Source organism: Chinchilla lanigera, unplaced genomic scaffold, assembly GCF_000276665.1.
Source record: "Chinchilla lanigera isolate Chin_1 unplaced genomic scaffold, ChiLan1.0 scaffold00045, whole genome shotgun sequence".
NCBI classification, from domain to species: Eukaryota; Metazoa; Chordata; class Mammalia; order Rodentia; family Chinchillidae; genus Chinchilla; species Chinchilla lanigera.
In genome coordinates, this window is record NW_004955446.1 from 12,164,919 (window position 1) to 12,174,294 (window position 9,376).

Consider the following 9,376-nt stretch of genomic DNA (forward strand, 5'->3'; position numbering starts at 1 on the left):
TTTTTCTTAAAAAATGGTAATGTGTGAGTTGTTTTTTCTGAACTAAAACCTCAGTATTCAGGTTCCATGGCAGTGTTGCCCCTTTGTGATAAATGAGTGGGTTCTGAGTTGCAGTTCCAGCGGGCGTCTCTCAAAGGTCCGCTATCACTGTTCTAGAACATCATCATAACCTTCCAAACCCTGAACTCCAACCTGAATTTCTTGCTGCCTCATTTCCTGTAGAACCATTGGCCCCAGCCCCTCACATCAGCAGTAGCGCCCTCCCTGAATGCGCACTTCTTTTTCATGTAGCCTGCTTGCAGTGCGTTGGCAACACAGCTGTCAGTGACTTTATCCCACGAATTGCTCACTAAGTCGCAACTTTGACAGGCTGGGCTTCACAGAGTTTCTGTTATGCCAAGTGTTAATGGAGACTTATAAGACAGGAGTAGCAACAAAAATGATGACAGTTGAGAATGACAGACCGCACAGAGGTTACAAAAAATTGCAGGCACCAAAATTCAGAAAATGTTTTTTTATTTCACACAAGTGCATGAAGTACGTCCATTACAGCACACAACACACGAAGATTCTTACTAGACACAGCCGTGTCTGTCCATTATTAAGTGTGCAGGTTATCGGTGCGTTGTATCTGTACTCCAGCTGGTCACTGCGCAAGAAGTCTCAAGTTCATCTGTTTATGTAGGTGGTCACCTCTTGTCCAAGGTGCCTGCTTGGGTATTTACAAGCACTTAATTATAATTTATATTATCGTGTATTTTAAGGGTTAATGTCAATAATATTATTTCTATTTAATTATATATTAATATTATTTTATAATCACTATGTCCTTCATGTGCTGTGTTGCAGTAGAAATACTAAACATGTCTTTCTGGATACAGTCTTAACTAGGGGTTATTTTCAGGTTAGGGCTTATATTATGAGCATCCTGAGAAATCACGCTCGGGCTTATTTTTTAGGTCTTATTTTGGGGGAAATGAGTGATATATGAATATTTTTTCAGTACTTGGGACTGAACCCAGAGCCTTCACATTAAGCGACATCCTAGCCCTTTTTTTTCTTTTTTTCATTTTCAGATAGGATCTCACTAAGTTGCTTGCTAAGTTGCCAAGTTAGGCTCAAATTTATGATCCTCCTCCCTCAGCCTCTCAGAGCACTGGAATTACAGGCATGTACCACCATGTTTGGCTATTTATTTAGTAAGTAAATTTATTTATTAAGTAAATGAACAAATACAGTAGAAAATTCTATAGCTAATAAGAACTATGATGCAGATATATATTTTGTTTTGTTTTGTTTTTGGTACCGAGAATCAAACTCAGGACCCTGTGCTTGTCAGACAGGCACTTGTGCTGCTGAGCTATATCCCTGGCCCCTTCAGATATATATTTGTTGAATTGAAAAATTACCCATCATATATTGTTAAAAGGAAATAAAAATTATAAAACTATATGGACAGAATCATCTCGTTTTTTATAAAGACAAAAGTGTGTGTATGTGTCCCTATAAAAAATTTTAGAAGAATGTATCCCAAAATATAAATTGAAGTTCTTTCTGAAAAGGTGAAACCGGGCATGGTGGCACACACCTGTAATACCAGCACTTGGGAGGCTGAGGCAGGAGGATTGTTGTGAGTTTGAGACCAGCCTGGGCTACAAAGTGAGCTCAGGGCCAGCCTGCACTGCATAACGAGACCCTGTCTCAAAAAGACCAAAAAAAAAAAAAAAAAGATAAAAAGGTGAGATTATAGGTATTTTTGCATTCATACTTATATCTTTTAAGAAATGTCTGCATTTTTTACAGTGAGCATAAATTACTCTTAAGAAAAATATTTTTGCTTTGAGCAACAAAAGTATCTCTCTCAATATATGCGCTATTGAAATGCATATAGATGAAAGTAAGCAAAATCTACTTCGTAATTTTATGTATTTGCCAGGATAATCTAAAGACACAAGGACAAAGTCCTTGACAAAACTTGCCACAAGGAAAACTTGGTAAGTTGTCAAAAATTTGTTCAAAGAAAATGTAGCCACCAGGCATGGTGGCACACTCCTGTAATCCCAGCACTCAGACTGCTGAGGCAGGAGGATCGCCTTGCATTGGAGGCCAGCCTGGGTTCCATTGTGAGTTCAAAAGCCCAGCCTAAACTACACAGGGAGACCCTGTCTCAGAAATAAGAAGCAAACAAAGAAAGTAAAAGGCTGGGAGTTAGTTCGGTGGTATGGCACTTACCTAGCTTGCACAAGGCCCTGGGTTTGATCCCCAGCACTGTGAAAAGCGAGGGGGGAAGTAGAGGGGTTAGGGAGGGAGGAAGAGAGAGAGAAAAAAGAAATGGGGGAAGAGAAGAAGGAAGGAAGAAGAAAAAGGAAGGAAGGAAGGAAAGAGAAAGCCACTGGTAGTTCTTCAGCAACACCTCGCAAGGGCGCAGCAGGTAGAGAGGAGGCAGACAGTGTGTTCCTTCCCACACGGCCAGAAATCTGAGGAAGGAGGCTCACGCCTTCTAGATCCTGCTCCAGGGACCTGGAAACCGGACCTGCCCTCTGCCTGTGCTGCCTGCACAGACCCCTTCTCCAAGTCTGAACCCCAGAAGGTAAACCCCAGAAGGTAAAAGTTCTATCTGGGGCAATTTTCATGCCCCAGAGAGCCCAGGGGCACTTACCCATGGGCTGTGGATGACTGGGGGGCCCACACATGTGTGCCGGAGTCCCCGGAAGTGGGTTCTGGAGGCTCAGGGCCAAGCTGTCCCCCCTACCGTTGACAATCCCCCTGGAACTCTCAGGACTTGGATAATGGCAGGTTTGCAACTGGCCTTCCAGGACCTGGAGAAGGTGTATTTGTGAAGGTAGGAAGGTTCAATAAGCCGTTCGCAGCAAGGTGGACTTGACATAACTTTAAAATATTTAGACACCTGCTTAAACTTACAAATGTGTATTTTTAAGTGTGTATTTAAGCAGACTCTTGTGTTCCCGCCCGTGGTTCTGCAAACGTTAGGGAGGGAGATGGGAGGCACGGAACGACACCCGTGGGGCAGCCTGTCTTCCGAGGAACTCCGAGTGTCACCTGAGAGCTTCGCAGAGGAGCAGAGATGTTGCTAACGTCACAGAGAGCTTAGACCTAGACCAGTCTTGGGCGACATCTTTGGCTCCCCAGTGCGTTCTCTAGGCACTCTCCAGGTTCTTGTGAATATGCAAATCAGAAGATCAACGACAAATGCAGAGCTTAAAGCTGTAGCAGTATCTGGACTGATTTGGTGGTGAAGCAAGATTGCTTCCCAGGAGGCTGGCGATTTAGTTCAGCGGCACAGGGCCTGCCTGGCAAGCTCGAGGTCATGAATTCAATTCCCGATAGCAGGGGGAAAAAAACAAAAAGAAAAAAGAAAAATTGCTTCCCATGAAGCTTACTGGAAAAGTGCTGCTTCCTGGGAGGCTTGGCTTGGGACTATGCCCAAATTTGAGGCAGAATTTTTTTTTTAAATTACAAAGGAAGACAGACTGAGGCAAAAGGATGGAAAGTTCTATCCCAGCCTGGGCAACTTAGTGACTTAGCAAGACCCTGTCTCAAAATAAAAAATTTAAAAGGACTAGGGATATAGCTCAGTGTGCAGGCCTTAGATCAACCTCAAGAACGAAAGAAGCAACCAAAAAAAAAAAAAAAAAAAAAAAAAAAAAAAAAAAAAAAAAAAAAAAAAAAAAAAAAAAAAAAAGAACGAAAGAAGCAAAAGGAAGGCAAAACAAAAATGCTGCTGCCCAGAAAAAAAAGCACTATTAATATTTTCCTCTTTCCCTGTAGATTTTTCCAAGCACAATTTTTAAAAACATAGTTGAGGCAGGGTGCGGTGGTGTATGCCTGTAATCCCAGCACTGGGGAGGCTGAGGCAGGAGGATTGCTGTGAGTTTGAGGCCTGACTGGGTTACATAATAAGTTCAAGACCAACCTGAACTACATAGTGAGACCCTGTCTCAAAAAACAGAACAAATAAACAAAAATAAAACATAGTTGATACTATAATGTATAATTTTATGATCCACTTCTTTTTCAGTTCAGTATTACATCAAACATTCCTCATGTCCTTAAAAACTCTGTTAAAAGAAAAATCTTCATAGTTTCATAATTTATTATTCTGGGAATATCTTACAAGTTATTTAACCAATCCCTATTTTTGGACATTCAGGGTGTTTGCAGTATTTTTTTTTTCTCTCTATCAAGTATAAGTAAATGTGCTGTGGACTTAATTACTTAAATTCTTCATCTGTGTTTCTGTGTATTTCCTTAAGGCAAATTCCTAGTGCACAAATCACTGGGTCATAGGGAAGTAACACATTTAAAGGCCCTTGTGACATGTGGCCAAATTCCTTTCCTAAGAGATTGTTTCAAATTGGGCGCTGTGGTGTATGCCTGAAATCTCAGTTCTGTACTCTGGGAGGCTGAAACAGGAAGCTTGCAAGTTGAGGCTCAGCCAGGGACATTTAGTGATTTAGCAAGACCTTGGGTCAAAAAAAAAAAACCAAAACAGCAAAGCTGGAGATGTAGTTCAGTGCAAAACCTGTAGGGTCAATCCCTAGTAGCCCTTCCTCAGAGAGAGAGAGATCAGCCCACCGGGCAAGAGCCTCACCTCACTGCCACTTCCTGAGGACAGACCTGGAAGGCAGGAGGGCTGCACCATGCCCCACTGCGCTGTAGACTAGCTCAGCTGTATGACCCCGGTAAGAGCAAATCTTAAAGAATAACAGTCATGACTGTTTTTATTATATGTGTAAAACACGATTTTAAAAACCGCTTTCATATGTTTGCTTGCTTCCTCATTTTGAACCCCACCGCTAGCCCCCACCCCAAACAATGGGAAGACATTCTTCCCATTTGAAAGGTCAGAAAACAAGGCCCAGAATAATCCATATTTCCTACTTTCACCTAAGATTAAATTGTATAGTATCTAGAAGCCATTTATCATATAGAATCCAGAATGATTTCCAGAATGTATGGACCAGCAGGTTAGGTCAGTGACTGACTACAGCTTGGATTCCATGATTTTCTGCCACAGTTTCAAACAATGAAACTAAAAGGCAAAGCTCCACACACATCTAAGGAAGAAGTTCTTGAAAGCACAGATTGTAGGACTGGCCTAGTATTAAGAATGATATTTAACCAAGAGGCAAGAGCTACAGCCAGAGAAGTTAATTAAGAATGCAAAGCTCGTGACTAAATACTGCAAGCAGGGGCCTTCCGGGCAGGGGCCATGGCCTCGGGAAAGCAAGGGAGAGACGATGAGTCAGATGCTCTGGGGACCGTGAAGAAACCCGTCTGGGCAGAAGGCATAATTCATGTGGGGAGATAAGACTGGAAGTGCAACTCTGGGTCAGATTTTTATAGCCTGTGGATGCGCGGTTGAATTTAGACCTTTATCTGTTTGTATACAGGCCTGTGCTGCGGAAGAGCTCTGAGCAAAGGAGCGACGTGATAAGGTGGTGTTAGGAAGATGAGTTTTCAGAGGGGAACAAGCGCAGTGTTAAAAGGCTAAGGCCATATTTGGGCATGAGAGAATGTCACAGGAGTGAAAAGGAATGGATACAGATAGACAGTGGATACAGGAGAAGGACGGAATAGATGGACCACACTGGCCAATTACATGCAGCAAGTGATAGGAGTGTTTCTGGTGCATCTCTGAGGTTTGAACTCTGAGTGATAGGACAGGAATGATTTCATTAACTGCAGAAGGGGCTATTGGGAGACGTGTTCACTTAAAGCAATTTCTTCCGGATGCACAACCCCAACCATGGTCTCAACCAGCTTCATATCCAGGCGCAGCCCCGAAGGCTATGATCACAATGGCAGAAAAAAGATCATTCAGAGTAACTCTGCCTTAGTGTTCCGATTATTAGTTAACATTCTGTCTTTCATGCATAAAGACAGTTGCTGGGCTTATGATTAGCTTTCGAGGAATGATGGATATATGCAGACTTCTGCCTTCCCTTCTACTCCTCTTTATAGCTGTCACTGGTGGAGCAGAAGGAGACGTTTCCTTGCTGACATCAGAACAGACTAAGGCCTCTGTGGGGCTCAGATGGGAAGAGTGGCATTGTGGGTTCTGGCCTTCTGCCCACTCCCAGCGCAGGCCCCTTTCTAAAGGCATGCATTGACCCTGATTTCATTCAGATTGAGTATGCTCCACTAGAAACTTGCTGACTGGAATCTGCTATTCTTTCACAACTGAGTTCAACTCGCAAGTACACTGGCTTTGTTGCCTTCTAGCAGCCTTGTCCTCAGAATAGTGTAGCTTTTTGCAGCCAGGGGCAGACCTTTGTACACCATTGGCAGCTTCTTCTCGGTGGAGCTCAAAGGAGCCTGAGAGGAAGAAGCCCAGACATGCATGCACTTTTCCCCTCTGCACATCGTGCTGTTCCATTGTCTTTTTCAGCGGTTTGACCTCATGCCACAATTGTAAGGTGTTTTGGAAAGTTGAGATATATTCATAGCTCTTGAAGTATAAAGGGAAGATTTTTAATTAAAATGAAAACAATAATAAAAACATATTTTTGAAAACAAGGTTGGTTTTACAAAATGTCTTCAGCAAATTCCAACTGAAATAGCTCTGTGGGTGGATTTTTTTTCTTCTCATTTTTTTTTATCACAGATAATTAACAAGAATTTGGAACACCCACTCTGTACAGAGAGCACTTATAGGCCATCATTGTGTAGGGCTCAAAACAAGTTACTAAATCCATAAGCCAATGAGAGTTTTTTTTTTCCTCTTTGTAGGAGTTATCTGCTAATATAGATCGACTATATTTCAATGATAGAAGTATGTGACGTTGGGTAGTATGATTTATCATAACTTTGCAGTTGAATGCCGAGTGAGATATGATTATGCTATAAAGACACTAAGGAAAGGGTTTCTCTATTCCCTACCCTCTCCCGGCTTCTGGCAGAGGCAGTTTTAGTGGTGGGGGAGATGTTCCAAGCCTGAAGAACAGACAGCTGTATCGTAACTATATGGCACAGCAGAGAAGAGTAATGAATTCTCAGGATAGCTCTATGGTTTTATTTGGCTACAAAACCCTGAATTTTATTATTATTACTATTCTCAACCACTTCTTGAGCCAGGACCTGATGAAAGTAATAAAAAAAAAAAGTTCAGATACATCTGCAATCACAGGCTAGTCTTTAAGAATGGACAACTGATTCAAAACAAGTGATTGTTTCAACCGCACTCACCCAGCGGGAAGATATCCAGGACCAAATAAATGCTCCACACTTGCCTAACAGCGACTCTACGGAAGGCAGATAGGGCTCCGCAGGAAACCAGCTAGATGCCAGTTGTTGCTTAAGCTGTTAGGAAAGGTCTTTTTGACATATGCTTTTCGGAAAGTTCCTTATCTGTGGAACCAGCTGAGCTCTTTCAAATGTCTTAACATTCCCAACGAGGACTAAAGCTTGATTAATTGGTTGTCTCCAAGCACAAGATGAAGTGGAGAATCTCAAGAGTTCACTGGATGACTTGGCTCAAAAAGAACTCCTTTGGTAATTTGGAGCCTATTTCAGTTATGTTTATTTTCAGTAAATGGAATAAAATGGACAGAGACGAAACAATTCACATTTTTTTCAAGCTTTGCATTTATTTTTTGGACTAGTGTCCCAAATCTTTCTAAATATCAAATTGATCAAGTTTTATAGAATTAAAATATGAGTGAAAGGTAATGTAGCTTTTATTTAGTTCAGAAAGTTAAATCCATTGGCATCAAACCTCAAACTAAATGGGCGAGGGGATGGATGGGAGGGAGGGCATGGAAAAAGAATTAGTACATGTTATGGACAGGTACTAACTCCCCATAATGAGTATAGTCATTACGTACTGTAAAATGTACTAATAAAAAATTTTAAAAGAAGAAAATCAGTTAAGCATGCCTATAATCCCAGCAGTCTGGGAGGCTGAGACAGGAGGAGTTTGAGCCCAAAATGGGCAGTTTAGCAAGACCCTGACTCAAAAAGGAGGGATGTGGGGAGGCTGGGGATATAGCTCAGTGTGAAGGCCCTGGGCTCAATCTCCAGTGCTGCAAAGGAAGAAACTCAATTACCATATATGTTCATGGGTGTATTTCTATATACAGTAATCTGCCTGTTCCCTTGATCTGTGTATCTGTCCCTTGGCCAATAGCATATGGTTTTGATTATTGTTGCTGGTACTTTGGACTCTTGTTGTTTTTTTTTGTTTGTTTTTGGTTTTTCTCCGGTACCGGGAACCGAACTCACGACCTTGCGCTTGCCAGGCAGGCGCTTTGCCGCTGAGCTAAATCCCCAGCCCCTGGACTCTTGTTTTTAAAAGCCATATCACCAAGTTGTTTAGCTTTTCTTGTTTATAATAATTATATTAATAACTCATTTTAATTGAATAAAAATTAAAAAAAAATATATATATATATGTATATCCTCAGATACATATGCCAGCATAATACACTTCTAAATTTCAAACTAAAATACAAAACCAGGGCCAGGGATACAGCTCAGTGGCACAAGCTCCTACTGGAAAGCACAAGGTCCTGAGTTCAATTCCCGGTACCAGAAAAAGAGAAAAATACAAAACCAGATGTGCCTGACCCCCTGCCCTATGTGTTTTGCCTTGGCACACTTACATCCCTTTCAACTATTCTAGCTAGAGCAGAGTGCTGGTTATTACACTATTTTTTCTCAGCCTCCGACTTATTCTTCTGTTCACTGCTTTACGCATACAGTAAGTCACAGTTCTCCTTTGCCAGCTTCTTCCGATTGGTCTTGACAATAGGAGGCACTGGGGAACAAGGTACTTGTTCTTTGCTGTCTGCTTCCTGTGATCAGAGGCAACCTGGAAACAGCTCTTCCCCCCGGGCATGGCAGTTCCTTGTAGTAGCAGCAGTTACTCCAGTTTTCAGGTTGTCCACATTCCCAAGCCAGCGTTACGTTCTCCATCGATACCAGCGCCGTTCAGCAAACCACCCCTCCTCCCCAATTTTTTTTTCTGATACCTGACATTAAACCCAAGGCCTTCACTCTTAGCTATAGCTCAGTCTTTTATTAATTTGTATTTTTCATTTTAAGACAGAATCTCACTAAGTTGCTCATACTGGGCTCAGACTTGTTCTTCCTGCCTCAGTCTCCCTGAGTGCGGATTACCAGGATGTACCACCGCACCCAGCTATACCCTGTCCTCAGGGATCTGGCTCTCTCCTCTGAGGTCCTGAGGCATCAGGAAAACAGCTTCTTATATCTTTCAGCTCAAATCCCAAGGCTCTACATTTTAATAATTCATCCTCTTCCCTTCAATCCTTTAGACCCAAGGGTGGAGATAACTTTTTATATTTTCAGTTTGCCAAAGCTTGGTTAATGATTCTTAATGTTGAGAGCTCCC

At 42.0% G+C, this 9,376-nt stretch overlaps 1 long non-coding RNA gene across 1 annotated transcript; it reads right to left on the minus strand.

Annotated features, from left to right (window-relative positions):
- Positions 1–508: 508 nt before the first annotated feature.
- Positions 509–3,190, minus strand: LOC106149461. The gene is made up of 3 exons (XR_001235657.1): positions 3,061–3,190; positions 2,660–2,819; positions 509–712 (listed from the first exon to the last, which is right to left on the minus strand). It is a non-coding gene; the product is annotated as an uncharacterized LOC106149461 (long non-coding RNA).
- Positions 3,191–9,376: the final 6,186 nt, after the last annotated feature.